Genomic DNA, 17000 nt, shown 5'->3' on the forward strand with positions numbered 1-17000 from the left:
CTCCCCCCCTTCTTTTTTTTAAATAAGAACCCACTGCTCAACATCAAAGAGAGGCGGTCAAAATTAGGGTTTCATCACTCATAATTTTGTTCTACAAGGTTTTCCCTTTTTTCTCCCCCCTTCTTCTTTTTAAGAAGAATAAAGAGATTTAATAGGACAAAGGCAGGTAGTGGACTGCGGAGGGAGATCGCCACAGGCTATTAGCCTAAAATTTCTGCTTGACAGATGGAACTGCTTAGAGACTATCATGCAATGTTTTGGCTTTTTTTTTTTTTTTTTTTAAAAAGAGTTTCAGTCTCATTCAGTATCTGTTTATCGCAGCTACTTTTCCCATGAACATGACCGGGAGGGGGAAGTGAGGGAACAACCTACTGAATGTTTTCAATTTCTTTTTTCTTGCTGATTTTTTAAATAGTTATGGACATAATCATTTTAGTTACAAAAAGCAAAACAAACGTATAGTCTGCCTAAGTATATTTACCCCCAGTGATTGATAGAGCTTTCCAAAGGAATCAAATACGGTCTTTCATTGTTTTTTTAAAAAGGGAAAGATTTGGCTCTATCCTTATTTTCAGATACTAGAGAATGTTGTTTAAATGAATGGCTTTCCATGTGTAGATCAGATGGCTAAAGGGCTACCCAAGAGCTAATCAAACAATTATTTTTTCAATATAGTTTTTCCACCTTTCATTCTTTAAACTGGTTTTAATGTAACATTTTATAATATCGTTTGGTAACAACCATAGCAGTCATGTATGTTTGTTTCTCTCTACTGCAAAACTTCTCTATGCATCAGCGTCCTCATTAACACACAACTTTTACTCTAGGAAACAATACCCTAACATGGAAAAAGGACATCACAAAACAACAGTTTTGAAAAGTTATGAAATGCTGACATTAAACAATATCCTCCTTTCTTGGAAAATAAAATAAAAGATAATCATTGCATTGAGATATAGAGGAGGTAAATTATCTCAGTGCATTGTGAAACCAGGAAATACATTTTCACTTTTATGATGATAGAATATTAAATAGGCACTGAATGGTTTACATTTAAATCAGACCATTTTATAATATCAGGAGACAGATGTACAATATATAACCACCATCATATAATAATAGGGCACTGCAATCTGTATAGTAGTTTTTTCCCTAAAGTGTTCCAAGAGTGAATTTGTGAACTTGCAGACGATTGCCAGTGCTATTTCGAACCTCTGTTGAACTATGAGTGATAAAGTCATTCAAAGACAGCTGTACAAGTCTTTTCACTATTTAGACACAAGGGGAAAAATGCATTAAGAATCTCCAATCTAGATTAAACAATATCCATTTTAGTTTAGATCAAAATGAAAGAGTTTGCGGGCACATAATTTTTCAGATTGTTCTGCATGCTATAATGATGGTTTAACTATTTGGCTACAGCAAATTACATGTCCAGATTATATAGTTTACAGAATAGTTATTTCACTATGGTATAGAATTTCTTTCATTCAGTTTGAACTATACCTTGAGATTTTTGTGATTTGAGAGATGACAAATGATTTAAGGTAACCCTGAACTGCTCTATTATAACAACAAGGACTATTCTTTATTTTCCCTCTTCCTGATGTCAACCTTAACAATATGTTTGGACAGAATTAAAAATATATAAATATGTTATCTGTACAGCATCCCAATGTGCTTCACCAGTCTGGACTGCAGGTACAGTATCAACTCTATTTACAGGAAAAGGTCTAACTAGCATGGGAAGTGTTAAGTTGTATTCAGAGTCCAGGAAGAAAATGGACATTCTGCCAGGAACTGTCCCTGCACTGGCCAGCCAAAACATTTATTGTGTTGTGTTACTTCAGCTTCGTTAATGCTACTCCTCATTGCTTAGTGGAAGCATTCTCTCAAAATAATCATGCAAAATATAAAATAAAACGATTAAACAACCGTCAACCTTTGAACCAATGTCAGATTCAATTTCATTCTGCCTTCTCTTCTACATCTCTCAAATCCAACAACCTACCCACCCTTCTTATTACTAATTTATTATTACAAAGCCAGACTTGCTTTGTGTCTTTCCATTAAAAAATTCTGACAAAATTTATATTCCTGCCTAAGTCATTTTGTGTGTCCTGATGTGGTTCTACATCAGCTGACAATGTTTGCCTATATTCCTACAGTAACCACTGCTTCGGTCTTCCTATTAAATAGAAATACATCAAATAAACAGTCATTTAAAAAAAAGGATACAGATTTCAGTTTATGAATGACAGAAGCATGAAATCATTTTCTTCCTGACGGTACAGTAGTTTTGAAAGACATGATAATTGTTGTTGGATAGTAGAGTTTTAAATCCCAAACAATTAAGTGCAGTTAACGTCGCTATTTTTAAAAAAAATGAGGATGGCAGTGGTGGATCTACTAACCTAGAGCAATTACTCCTTTTGTAAGTGGGCTGTTAATATTAAAACAAGATTAAATACATGCTAAATATTGCAATTATTGTGGAAAATAAAATTATTTGGTGAGCATAATGGGGAGCAAATCAAGCATTTAACATGATCCAGGAAATGTTACTCCAAACAATTGCATTTGTTTTATGCAATTTTTCCCTTTGATTGCTGGCAGATGCTGTTTTGGAAACCAACATCTAAATAGTTTCCCTTCAATCAGAAAAAAAGCCACACAGAAGAAAATGGCTACATGTTTTGAATTTAACTCTTGTCAATAACATTCTGCACAACGCTGCATGTGAATGCTATAAGGACAAAATGATGCCTTCAGAACAACAATAAACCACAAAGAGGTTTGTTACTAACCTAGATTTGTTCTGCAGGGAGAAAAACTAAGTGCTGTACATACATTTGTAGGGGCACAGTGGCAAAATAAAGGTGCTGGTGATTCATGACTGATATTTCATGGTAGCAATTGACTAGATGTTTGTATCTGTGGGCTACAAAACTACTGATTTGTTTTCTAACAACTTCAGGCCTCAAGCAATGGATTGAGGTACTTGCCAACCACTTTCTGGCTTCCTACTGGAGATGTAGCCAACTATCCAAAGATAATTTGCTTAATTGTTGAGCAGAGGTACCTGCCACAGCACAAACAGCATGAGTATTTCCTGTGTATCTTCTACAGTGCATTCTGATGAGGTTCTCGCTACTATCAAGAGCACAAAACCAGGAAAGAATGCTAAAACAGGCTAGCAAAGTACATTGATTCAGATGAATATCTCAAGCTGGTATATATCCTATTGGAAATTGACTGCATGAGAACATTAGAAAGTTTGCTACATTGGGCAGCTTCTCCCAACATTGGTTTCTAATATCCCCACTGGTAAAAGCAGCTAGGTAGTACCATTCCAGATGCATGCAGCTCCCAGTAATAGATACTTACTTCAATGTATATACTAGATTATCTACTTATTTTATATGGTCTCTATTGCCCATTAACCCTTTCTTTAATTTTCTCATATCTCTTTAGCTGCAATTAGTTGGAAGCTTTAATTCTTAACAGAGTGCAATAGCATAATTTTAAATCTGCTCCTAATTTTGGAGCTATTTTCCCAGCATCATCTTAAGTTAGATGTGCTATGAAAAGGATTTCCTAATCTTTAACAATGACAATTAGTTGATTTTTGGACAACCTCTGAACTCATGCAAAGTCGCTGACAACAAGTGTATGTTTGAGCTTTTGGAAATCCTACGATACTGGCTTCAGTCAACAGGCTCTGCTGTAGCTAAAGGCATAAACATGGAGTGATGCAGCATGGGGGCCACCGTTTCTGCAACTGCATGGATCCACTGGCCAAAATGAGTGCAACAGTTGAAGACCCTGCCGGAGACTTCAGGATGCTGTAAAATTGCCTAAGGGCAGCTCATTTGTACCCTCTCCCAGGGATGAGGGAGAGGATTCTTCCCCAGATACTGACGGGTCTCTTTTTACTCTGAGTGTCTGATCCTTTACCTGTAATTTTACTCAGTGCATACGACCCGTTAGCTGTAATTCTTCCTCTCCATCACCACTCATTATTATCCTGTCACCCAGATTTTCCTCCTGCCAAATCCTCAAGTGGAGTCATAATCCTCTGTTTCTGACATAATCTGTTATTATGGAGACCAGATTGATGTCAGAGATGCAGCACTATGACTTCACATCAGTATCAAGTAGGAGGAGAGAGAGAAAAGGGAGGGAAAACCTTGTTTCAACATTTTAATACATTAAAATAAAATCCCCCCCAATGCGTTAAGAAGTGTAAGCAGATTTATTGTTCACACTGACATAACTGAACATCTTCTGTAATTCTAAGGCCCCAATTCAGCAAAGCACTTAAGCACATACTTAAAGTTAAGAACATGTTGTAAGTCCCATTGTAGCACTTGCTTTAGTGCTTTGCTGAATCAAGGCTCAAATCACAGCCAGTTAAATTACTGGAAAAGTGCTAATTACAATGCCATAGGATCCAATCCTGCAAACACGTACTATCAGGCATGATGCTTTCTGTTGTGAGTAGCCTCACTAGGGTCATTGGGACTACTTGATGTAGGAGGAAAGACAGAAAATATAAAAGCGTAAAAAATTAATACATTTTCCCCAACATGCAAACAAAGTTATACTAGGCTAAAAACACAGTATTTAGGTAATGAAAACAGAGAATATTTCAAATACTCACACCAGGTTTACTCTCACCTTGCTATGGATTTTTTCCTCCTAACATGAAATACCATAAAAATCTACAAACCTATATTTTTGTGTTGTAATTCTTTGGGGAGGAATTACAAGCCCAGTATTTCATTTGTCTTGTGAAATATTTATTTCGCTTGTGATGTTAGAGAACATCCAAAAGACTTCTGCTTCTCTTCTGTAACCCTAGCAAAGGATTCAATCCACTGCATAATTCTCATAAGGAGATTCATAACTTGTACGAGAGGAGCTTAAGAAAACTAAAAGGTTAATATATTCTAACTAGATGTCGGGTATAGAATGTCAGATCTGTCAAATTTCATTACAGTTTGCTGCTCAATGAAAAAGATTTGATTTCTTTTGCCACTGTCCTACTATGTTCAAGTCACACAGTGCCAGCAGCAACCAGCCAACGACCACAGGCTGGCACTGAGCAGGCCTGAGTGGGAAGCCAGCCGCAAGGACCATCTGTTTCCGATTTCTAACTAAGCCAAGATGTGCAGTGAAGTGCATTCCATTCACTGAGCCAGCCTTCTCCCTGCTCAAGTTATTAGTGTTACAAGTGAAATTATCTTTTCCAAACAGCAGGGGAGCTATAATCCTTATGGAACAAGACTTAAAAAAAATAAAAATAAAAAGGAAAGGAAAGGAAAAGGGAAAAAAAATAAAGAGTCAGACATCTTTTCTTAAAGTTGTAGAAAAAGACTGCCTGTAAATTTAATTACAATCTTAATGGAGTTTATTATTTTAAAACATGTTTTGTTAAGCATGATAACCTCTACGCGAGAGTGTATAACTGAATAAACTAATCGAATATCTTTAGAATGTTATTTGGGAATAAAGTTAAAAGTGACAAGATGAACGTACAAGTAAACCTGTTTAAGGTTAAATGCCTTGAAAAGCATCATAGATTTTTATATATAATTTAAAGTGAGAGCACCTAAACAAGGCTAATTACACCTAGTTACACTGTTTCAGGACGTAATTTATATTTAACCTCTAAGGAAAAGAAGCGGTCTTGGCATAGTAATTATGTAGATTTAAGAGTATGCTAAAGACATAGCTGTCTGTGGAATAAGCCCTTGTCATAGGATATTGGTCTCCTACTAGTACATAAATGCCAGGTGAAACCAAAGGATTTACTGGAATCAAAAAACATTGGAGGTGAAACTGAGAAGTTTATTTTCAAAGTGGGAGACATTTATCCTTTGACACCATTCCATTCCAATGACTTTATTTCTAATATACCGTGTGATTAATGATGTGGCTACTGTCATTGTGTCCGATGAACACCGGCAGAGTTGTGGAACAGTTGCTCTCTTTACTATTATTGGACATTTCAGTAAATTGGCATATATAGGATGAACTTGTTTCATGTGTCACCCAATTGGAAATCACCTCATTCATAAGAGCACAATTTTATTATTCAACTGCACAGTCCATACAATGCAAAGCTGGTTTGTGAATGGCTTAAATATTGTCCTAACTTTGACAAGTTAGCAGTCTAACCATTTGATTGACTGGCACTATTTTCATTAGGTAATACGTGTATTATGAAAACCAAGTTGAAAGAAATTAAGGAAATAAATTATGGGCATTAATATGTGGATCATTAACATTCCCCTTGCACAGGCAAGTCACTGGCTAGGCCTTTGCTCAAGACACAGTCTCTAACACAGTGTCCTTCCTCCATGTTTTAGTTGGTACAGTTGGGCAATTGCTTGTTGTCACTCTGGGGTGTCACTGGGTGGCTCCCACTGCTCAGCTTGTCACCCCTCCTTTTCAGTGTGTAGGAAAGGCCATTGGGGGATGGAGAGATTGCTCTGTCATCAGTAGGCCCATGACACTCATCTCTGTCCCTCCACTGGCCCCATATTTTAGATGTTCACTATTATCTCAGTTTCTGGCTGAGGTAAGAGTTGGTCACAAGCGGCCGGGAAGGAAGACATAATGACTGTTGGCCGGGGGAAGCATTTGGAGGAGCAGCCCAATGCCTTTCATCAACAATAGTTCACAGGCTGTGTCTCCTACTGGACCCATCAGTGCTTTGGGTTCTCAAGCAACAGTGCTAGCTCATGATGCCTTTTTTACCATCTACAGCTGAACAGAAGGCTGCAACTCCTCCTCCCTAATCTGAGACTTCTGTAAGGCTCTCTGCTTAGGTCTATTCTTGAAGACCACTTAGTATCTAAGACAGATGTAACAACGAACATCAACTTCTTTCAAAGAGCGATGCCCCAAAAGCAGATAAAATATAATCAAAACAACCAACACAATGAATCATTATGGATTTACAGTGCCCACAGTGCCATGAGACAAATATGGATGAAGACTGACCAACTTAGTTGCCTATGTTCACTTGCAATTCTTGAGCAGAGTAGAAGTAAATCCATTTTTGTTTTGATTTTAGAAACCAATTCTCTAATGTTAGCAATTGCTCCTGTTTGCCAGCTCAGTTGTCTGTTAAATGCTTTTCTATTTCTTTTGCTGCATCTCCAAAGGGAATGTTGACCTCATCCTCTTGATGATACCACCTGAATGGCAGCCAATGTGCTGAGCAGTATAGGTAAATACTTAGACAAGGATTCACATACCCAAGTACTTTGAAAGGGATTGAGCTGCATGTAAATTTTGTAAGCAAGTCTGGGATAATCCATTTAAGTGGCTCCGGATTACTGAACATTATACAGCAAGATAATGCATGGCTGACCCCAGATATATGCACAGAACATCTAACCTCTTGTTTAAACCACACCACTGGAATTAAAGGAAAAACACATCTTTGAAAGTCAGTCTCTGAGCACAGTGTATTCAAAGGGTCCTAGAAGATAGGGCCAAATTCTCTGCTGGCATGACTCCACTGACTTCAATGGGGACTATGATGGTATAAGCTATTTTAACTGCAGAGCACTCTCCACTTTTGAAGCAGGTTCACTGTAAATCTCTTTTCAGATTGTCAAAGTTATTAAGCAAAAAATTCCTTTGGAGCTGAAATTTTCCATGCTTAGTCCCAGCCTGGAAGTTATTTATATTTTTTAGTGGAAAATATCTGCAAGTCTTCATAGGTTCGAGTTGATTTTCAAAAAAGTAAATAAAAAGGAAAAATTTTCAACTTGCCAAGTTTATAAATTATTTTATAACTTTAGAACTACTAAAATCAATTTTCTTCAAACTTGGCTGAAACTAAAAATCAAACCAAGATGTAAACTTGATGTACTATAACTTACTATACCACATGGAAAGTTGTTCAAGATATTCCAGTTTGCAGATATTAGATCTTGTATTAATTGACCATTTATAGTAATATCACGAGACACCATACATTAGAACATAAGCTCAAGGAGACAGAGTTACAGTTAGGCTTTCCACCTCAAGTCTGTATTTCCTGAATTCTGAGAAATTGATTTCAGCCCTGTAGTGATACACTAACACTTGCCTTTGCATGGAATAATAAACAGTGTTACAACTGGAACACACAGATGTTTAAAAGCATAGATCCTCCTTAGTCAAAAGACCATGGAACAGATTAAAAAAAAACTAGTGAAGGGAGATATAAATTACATGTCCTGGTGCTAAGTAAGCCTCTTTCCAGTGTAGGAATCCACCATGACAGAGGTTAGGTGGTTTTTCCATCCCTATTCTCCCACGGGGTTTTTGCTGAGATGGGTTGTACCCTTAACTCCCACTGGAACGTCTCTGGAGCTCTCCCAATGGGTGCTGCTGAAAGGAGGTGCTAATCCAGTGACTCTCCAGTTACCTTGTTTATAACCCCATCCTGGATAGTGCTGCCCACTTTTTAAGCTGGCCTGACATCTAAGGCTACGACTACACAGCAGGGGTCCCCAACACGGTGCCCGCGGGTGCCATGGCACCCATGGGGGCATCTAAGTGCGCCTGCGTACTGGCAGGTGGACGAGTATCCACCGAAATGCCACTGAAATTCAGCAGCATTTCAGTGGCAATGCCTATGGATGACGCCGCTTGTCGGCGGCATTTCGGCGAATGCTCGTCCGCTGCCACAATCCTCCATGGCTCGTCGTCTGGCACCCGCCAGATGAAAAAGATTGGGGACCACTAGTACATAGCAAAGAAAAGTCCACGGCTGGCCCATGCGAGCCAACTTGGGCTCGTGGGGCTCAGATGGGGGCTGTTGTACTGCTGGGTAGACTTCCACGCTTGGGCTAGAGCCTGGGCTCTGGAGGGTCTGAGAGCTTGAGCTCCAGCCCGAGCCCAGAAGTTTACCCAGCAATGAAACAGCCCTGTGGCCCGAGCCCCGTGAGCCCCAGTCGACTGGCACAGGCCAGCCGTGGGTTTTAATTTGCTGTGTAAACATACTATTACAGGCCCTTTCTTGCAACGGTGGTTGTGGCCACTTTACGCCACTGAAATTTTGTCCTCCAGTAGATTTTCTCCAAGGCTCCGTGCCGGCAGAAGACAGGGTAAATCCTGGAGTGAATTTAGTCCTGTGTTTTATCTTTCTAGACACACAGTATGGAGTATCTGTAAAGTGGACTAGCTTCCGTGGCTGAAATTGGATGTTCTCTGTGCTGAACAGGTCCTGAAACCATTTTTGATTGGCTTTGAAGCCTGTGCTGTAAGCATGGCTGGAATGTATACCTAGGTTAACAGCAGGCTGTTTTGACGCTTCAAGCAAAAACATAAGCAGAATCCACATTTGCTCCTGAGAAAGTGTTTTAAAGTACAAAGTAAAGTAGCACTGGATTTATGTGTTGACTATCACCCTTATTTTAATGTCAATAAATGCACTGGGTAAATTTCTCTTGTTAGCTGAAAACCTCAGAATGAAACAGAAATATTCTGGTAAACCACAAGCTTGTTCTTAGACTATAGAGGGTTACATTTCCACTTCTGTGGCATATACAGACTATTTCCTCACTCGGTAGCGGAATAGTCTAGTGAAGATGAATGCTATAAATAGGGGTTTTCAGTGTTGTTGTAGTTGTGTTGTCCTAGGATATTAGAGAGACAAGGTGAGTGAGGTAATATCTTTTATTGGACCAACTTCTCTTGGTGACAGAGACAAGCTTTCAAGTGGCACAGAGCTGCTCATGTGTGGCTCTCGAGATTCTACACTGTGGCCTTCAAAGGTGATTGTACTGAGAAGAGACGGGGCCTGGCATTACGAATGTAAAGTGCGTTCCCTGAGCTGCACCTGGCAACTTTTAAAAATGAAGGGTTTGAGTTGGCTCCCTTCACTATAGGGAGCAAGCTGGGGGTTTGCCCATTGGGCTGCGGAAGCCCCAAGGACAGCTGGACAGAAGCTTGACTGGCTCTGACTAAGCCTGGGTCAGTGCCTTGCAAAGGGTGGGTCCTCTCCTCCAGACATCAAAAAAAGGAGGAAAAGCTCATGACCAAATACCAGTTTCATCTCTCTGAGCTGGAGGAAGAGCAGAGCTCCAGCTGGTGACAGCTGGCTATGGTGCCAAGCAGGGGCGGCTCTAGACATTTCGCCACCCCAAGCAGGGCGGTATGCCACAGGGGGTGCTCTGCCAGTCGCCGGTCCTGTGGCTCCGGTGGACCTCCCGCAGGCATGCCTGCGGAGTGCCCGCTGGTCCCGCAGCTCCACTGAACCCTCCGCAGGCACTCCTGCGGGAAGTCCACCGGAGCCCTGCCTGCCGCCCTCCCGGGGACCGGCAGAGCACCCCCCGCAGCATACCATCCCAAGCACGCACTTGGCGTGCTGGGGTCTGGAGCCGCCCCTGGTGCCAAGGGACTATACACTAGCTAGGGACAGTTTGAGCACCACTCCCCTCCCAACCACTGAAACACCGCCCGTGCCAAGGGCTTCATGGAGGGAGGTGTAAGAGCCAGCTTTGCTAGTTCCATTTCCACTTGGGTCTTCCCTGGACCAGGGGAATCCCCAGCAGGGGTTGTGTATGGTTTCTGCTCCCCTTGAGCAGCACAAAGGAAGCAAATCAGGGCACAACATCTGGCCCCAAGAGCTGACTGCGACTCCTTGACATTTTAGAAATAATATGTTAATCTCTCAGGCTAAAAAGGTTGGACAGCGCTGCTATGAAGAATTACAGATTGCTTTCTTCCTTCTGTTCCTCAGCAAGATTCTTTATTCTCTCTTACTAGCACTTTGGTCCTGTGTCTTGCCAAGCTAATCCAGGCAGGGAAAGTGCTGTACTCTATATTTGTGTAGTGTTTTGTTGATTTGTGGCACAATAGTAGTGTTTTCTGCAAGACCTCTCAAACAATTGTTTTGTGTGGCTCAATACTTCCTGAAGCCTGTGCTGTTAACTAACTCAATTCAGTTCAAACACCAGATTGCCTAGAGAGGCCACCTGTGGCCTCATAAATCTATTGCCTATTTCTTCAATGTAAGCAACCTACCAGTACCAACAATTAGCAGACAATATAAGATAGCTTACCTTCAGGGCAGTATGGTAGGACAATGGCTGGGTAAAATAAACTGGGTGACATTTCAAACCTACACAAAATGGCTTGATTGGAGTCTTCCCTTTCAGTTTGTCAGATGGGCCTATACTGTGGGAACCCTATCCTTGAAGTACAGGTCAAGACTTATCAAGAATAGCTTGTGATACAAGCCCAAGAACAATGGGAAAGGTCTTACCACATTGGGAAGCAGTCATCTAAGAAGATTACCCCATCCGAAGAAGGCAAATAGAGGAAGCTGATTTTGGACTACATCCCATATTCTCAGATTTTTGCTGAACCGCATGGGCAACTGCATGCATGCAGCATACACACAGAGAGTAATATCCACGGTTTACACACCCCCTAGTCAAAAGTCAGCCCACAGAAATTATAGCAGAGCTATAAAGCACCTCTGAAATGCAAAACATAAATTATGAAAAAAACATACAGCTGGAGAAAAAATAAACCAATAGAAAAGGACCCAGAGCTAAAAGAGAATATCTCATTAAGCCATTGGGATGCTATTCAAGTTCAGCACTAAAATAAAGTTGCAGGGATGTGGTAGGCCAGGAATAAGATACGTTGACAGAACTATGCAAGAGAAGCTGCACAATATCTGTCTACTGTACGCATTAGTACCACTAGTGCCAACAGTCCCTCACATTAATAAGCACTAATAACTATTATTATAAATAAATAATGTTTATTCTTTTAAAACCCAAATAACTATTAAGCTGATGCTAAATTAGAGACAGTAGAAGAACTGGTACACCTTAAGCTTGTCAATGGTGGACAGAATTTTACACAGGATAAAATCATTTTACTTAGCTTGCATTGTAACAGATTCTGGGAAAGACCTATACAGAACCCAAAGAGCTATGAAGTAAATTCTCACTTAAACAACTATGCAAAATGGTATTAAAAATAATAATATTAGGAAATAAGTCCAGGTAGCATAGTATAAATCAGGTGAGCCTGGCTGCAGGTCAATTAAGGGATAGGCAAGACAATTTGGCTAAAACAACAGCTGATTTAGTCCTCTAATCGAGTGGCTCTCAACCTTTCCAGACTGCCGTACCCCTTTCAGGAATCTGATTTGTACCCCCAAGTTTCACCTCATTTAAAAACTACTTGCTTACAATGATCTGACATAAAAATACAAGTCTCACAGCACATTACTACTGCCTTTGCTAGTGCTTTTCATGTAGCCTGTTTCAAAACTTGGCAAATATTTAGATGAGTTGATATACTGACTGGAAGACCTCTGTGTACCCCCAGGGATACACATACCTCTGGTTGAGAAACACTGCTCTAATCAACCCATGATCCAAACCCTTTCTGATGTCCAAAAAGTCTAATTTTTAATTTTGTGCACTGGTGCTTTCAATTTTGTTCCCAGACAGAACTAGACAGTGTTGAGACACAAGACAGAGGCATCCATTTGGCTGCTCAGTTTTTCAAATAGCTAGCCTATAGTTCGATAAGCAGCCCAGCTTTTGGGTGCTTATCTGAACTTTGGGTTTCACCAACTTAATCTTCATGCAACTTTAAACTCTGAAATAAGGCACTCATTTTATCGCTGCTGGAAAAAGAGAATGCAATATGAATAACTGGTGCCATTTTATCCTGAGATGGTAAACAAAGCACTAGCATCTCTATGCCCCACAAATAATTCACATATACAGAGGCAGATTCTCGCTCACGGAATGGGAAAAAAAGTGTGTGAGCCAAAATATGGATGGGTAAACCTCACTGAGGTTTTGTGATCCTATGAATTAAATTTTAGGTTCACAAAATTAGTTCAAATCCATAAGCCTCTCCCTGCTGTAATTTAATCCACTATTTTTCCAAGGCGATGCATGTTGGTATAGCGACAGGGAAGTCTGTGCTAAAGTACTAAAAACAGAAGACCAGTTTCCAAAAGCTACACTGGCAGAAATAGGTGTGCACACACAGAGACAGAATGCATTGTTTCATTAGAATTTTGCTCTCCTCTCTGATTCTCTCTCATTAGTTGCACCTATGTAAAACATAAGCCCTTTAACATTTGAGTTGAACTTTCAGACCCCCAATATTTGAGAAGATTGCAAATTAGGCAAAACAAGTTCCCCTGTTCCTCATTTTATCCTTTCATAAATGTAGGTGAGCACTTTTGAAGCACACAGGGTCAATCGATACTGAGCTTATTTTGATCAGTGTGCCTCATTTTGGCTTAAAAATATAGAATAGGTTCCTTCTTGTAATTACTTTACCTGACAGTGTACTGATTGTCTTCCTAAACAAGAACAGCATTATTTGGAGCACATTTATGTTTGTTCTGGAAGACCAGGGCTCCAATGGATAATCCAAAAGATTATTCCATGGTGGATTATCCCAGACAATACTTATAAAAAATGTCACACAACACAAATATGTGCCAAGAGTCTGTTATTGGAAAAGATGCCTAGGACAGCGTAATATTAAAGAACAAAGTGTTATGCACCAGGGAGTGTAAAAGGCTTGAATAGTCTTTGACCATACATAGGTTTGCTGGAAATTTTACACCAAATTAAAAATTAAAGTAAAGTGAAAAAGCAGGAATTCCATCATGTGGCATCATATTGACATCCACATGGGTAATGAACAGGGTTGGAACCTTTAGATTTTCCACATAGACCTCTACCTCTTGAGCCAATCCTAACTGATAGCATAGTAGGTTGTCATCTTCTATGTTGACCAGCATGATGGGAGGATGAGACAATTTGCCAGTGGGTTTCAGATATTTGCGGACAGCAAAGGAATCTTTGGTTCCATTCCCTGCTCTGAAGAGAAGTGTGCTCCAGTGGGCAGAAGATTCCCCACAAGCATGATTCCTTCTGCCCCATTCCAGTCAACCTGCCCCTGCCCCAGTCTTGTTTCTTTCCCACCCATGACTCCTCACTCCAGTCCCATTCTCCTCAGCTAGACTTTCCTAATCACCACTCTTCAGGTTTCTCATCCCAGATCCAGTCTCCTTGCTCAGTTCCCTCCGCTTTTGATCCAAGCTCAGTCCCTCAGTCCTGTCCCTTGGCTCCCAATCTTCTCCCACCCCTACTCATAGTATCCCTCTCCCCTGCCTCCAGGCGCCTTATCCCAATGTAATGTGCTTGATTCCCTGCCCAAGGTTCATCTTTGGTCCCCTCTGCAGTCCCTCACTCCCTTCTCTGTGCTGCCTGGGCCCAGGAGGGAGGGCATCAATGTGCCAGTGAGGCAGACTCCCTGCTTTCAGTTTCAGAGCCCAGACCCATCGCATCCCACAGGAGCTCAGAGGTGCAATTGCTGGGGAAGTCCTGCTCAGCCCCAGACTGGAGCATGGCCTGTGCAGATGGAATCTTCTAGGAACTTAGCTGTGAAGCTCTTGAAAATCTCTACTGAGATCTACTGATTGTGCACAAATGGCCATTTCTCAAAGGCTTATCAGTTGGCCAAGTTTGATCGAATCTTCCTGGGCACAGCAAAAGGACACATCGCTGACACAAAGAACGCCCCACTGCCAAATTTCCAGGGTGAGCCAGAGCTTCTTAAAAAACAAAAACAAAAAAGGTTGCCAGAAGTATTGTACATGGCAAAGACAACAATTTCCCCTGATCTTGTTCTCAGAAACAACTGAACTGTTTTCCTGAATATTTTCAAGAAATTCAACCTGAGGCAGACCCCCAGCACAGAAAATTTCAGGCCAAACACTTAAACTTTAGCAAAGTTAAAAGCACAAGAAACTAGGGTCTTATAATGGACAGTGTCAGGCAAACTTAATAATAGGCTACCAGTCCCACCTACAATAGTCCAATATTAACATTAAGGTTGTGCAATTCATCACACAAAAGTAAAAAGATACCTAAGTTATAAAAGCACATCCTCAACTCTCCTATTCTGTGCATTATATGATACAGTCTTTAATATATTATACAATTGTATGCTTGTGACGTTATCTGATTAAAATATGACCATATAGATCATTGTTGCAACCGCTGTTATATCTTTGCAACAAATCTTGTACAAAATGTGGCATGTAAGATGTCTGTGAAAAGGTTATGATTTGCTGGTTATGATTATGCTATCCATATGTATGTATCGGGTTTGTATTTGAAGTTATGAATATTGGTTCTATACTTGGATTTCAAAATGTTTGCTCCTGGGTAATGCCCACAAGGTAGTTAGCTTGCATACCCTGGAAGGACTATTAAAATTAAGTGGCTCAAGGAAAACTTAACTGACGATGGGAGACACCTATCTACACTGAATGGACTGTCTGGCAAACATACTGTCTGGGGTATAGATAATGATTTTCTGCTGTGATCAGGGGCGGCTCTAGGGATTTTGCCGCCCCAAGCACGGCAGGCAGGCTGCCTCCGGCGGTTTGCCTGCGCAGGGTCCGCTGGTCCTGTGGCTTCGGCCGCCAAAGCCGCGGGACCAGCGGACCCTGCGCAGGCAAACCACCGAGGGCAGCCTGCCTGCCGCCCTCGTGGTGCCGGCAGAGCGCCCCCCATGGCTTGCCGCCCAAAGCATGCGCTTGGCATGCTGGGGCCTGGAACCGCCCCTAGCTGTGATTAAGCAAAATTATGCATGGACATGTGATTTGCCCATGTGACTTCGACCACCATCTTGTTACTGTGCTTTTCCACAGTAAGATGAATGGAGTTCCCTCCACATGGCAGAAGATATAAGAGGCCCTGGAAACCCTTCCATTTTGCTTCTTTTCTGCTCCCGCCTCTTTTCTGCCCAAACCTCTGGACTATGAATATACATTAATGGGTGCATTCTAACCGAGGGGCTGAGGGCCTACCAAGGATTTGGAAGGAACCAGAGACTTATTAAGTCAGCAGTTTATTCCATCACTGCTACAAGCCTGAACCAAGAACTTGGCAATTATTGTATTTATTTGATTCCTTTAACCATTTTTAACTCTCACCTTTTTCTTTTTATGACTAAACCTTTAGATTTTAGATACTAAAGTACTAGCAACAGTGTGATTTTGGGGTAAAATCCGAGTTATATATTGATCTGGGTGTGTGGCTGGTCCTTTGGGATCAGAAGAACCTTTTATTTGAAGAGATTGGTTTTAAAGAACCACTCATCTTTATATCCAATGTTTTTGGTGTAATAGAAGGACTGGTATGCCTAAGGAAACTGCTTTTATGACTTCTTGTTAGCCAGTGTGGTGAGACAGAGATTTACTTTTGTTGGTTTGGGGAATTAGCCACCAGTCTTGGGGTGTATCTGTCCTATTTCTCAGCAGTTTGTCCTGAATTTGGCATCCTGAGTTGTGAGCCGCAAAGGCACAATTACAACCCTGTGCCTGTATTTTTGCATTATTTTCTTTCATAATTCTGCATAATGGTTGCAATCAGCTTCTATTACGAAGTTGTATTTTAGATCCCCTATAACTTTGGTTTGAGAAATTCATTTTGTCTGAAAACTGCCAGATTTCCTCAGAAGGACAAGGAAAATATTTCTGAAAATTTGAGAACACTGACCACAGAAGTTAGCTCCAACTTGCCAGTGTGTACACAAAACTTTCTCCAAAACTTTTTTACATGCAGCTTAATTATAGTCAATGTTGCAAGTATAATGCCTGACTGGCACTCACTGTAATATTATGTAATAGAAAATGCAGACATTTGTGGCATCTTAATCAGTGAAGTACATATCTCTTTTGATTTTTAGAAACAGCATGCCACTTAGTATAGTCTGAAATACTGCTGGTTTGTGGCCTGGCACAGCAGGCCCAGATTAACCAATGTACACTAGGTGCACTTCCATAGGGCCTCCATTTCAGTGGGGCCCTGACTACTGGGAGGAGGAGAAACATCTAAAAACATACAGGAGCAAAACAATCCAGGGCCAGGAAGGTGGCAGGGCAGAACAGTGGGAAGCCTCTGCCTGCATGCTGTGGCGAGAACCAA

General features: G+C 40.9%; 1 protein-coding gene across 5 annotated transcripts in view; it reads right to left on the reverse strand.

Annotated features, from left to right (window-relative positions):
* NFIA (nuclear factor I A) overlaps nt 1-17000 on the reverse strand; it is a 463875-nt gene that overhangs the window by 439179 nt on the left and 7696 nt on the right. For 3 of the 5 annotated variants that reach the window (XM_039483692.1, XM_039483688.1, XM_039483686.1), the window contains exon 1: nt 3958-4087. The exons of 1 other annotated variant lie outside the window; for it this stretch is intronic. The gene's annotated coding sequence lies outside the window, so the exon portion shown is untranslated. Of the gene's footprint in view, nt 1-3957; nt 4088-17000 lie in introns of those variants that run through there. One more of the 5 variants, XM_039483695.1, reaches the window with a different exon arrangement.

This window comes from Mauremys reevesii, linkage group 8 (assembly GCF_016161935.1).
Source record: "Mauremys reevesii isolate NIE-2019 linkage group 8, ASM1616193v1, whole genome shotgun sequence".
In the NCBI taxonomy this organism is placed as follows: domain Eukaryota; kingdom Metazoa; phylum Chordata; order Testudines; family Geoemydidae; genus Mauremys; species Mauremys reevesii.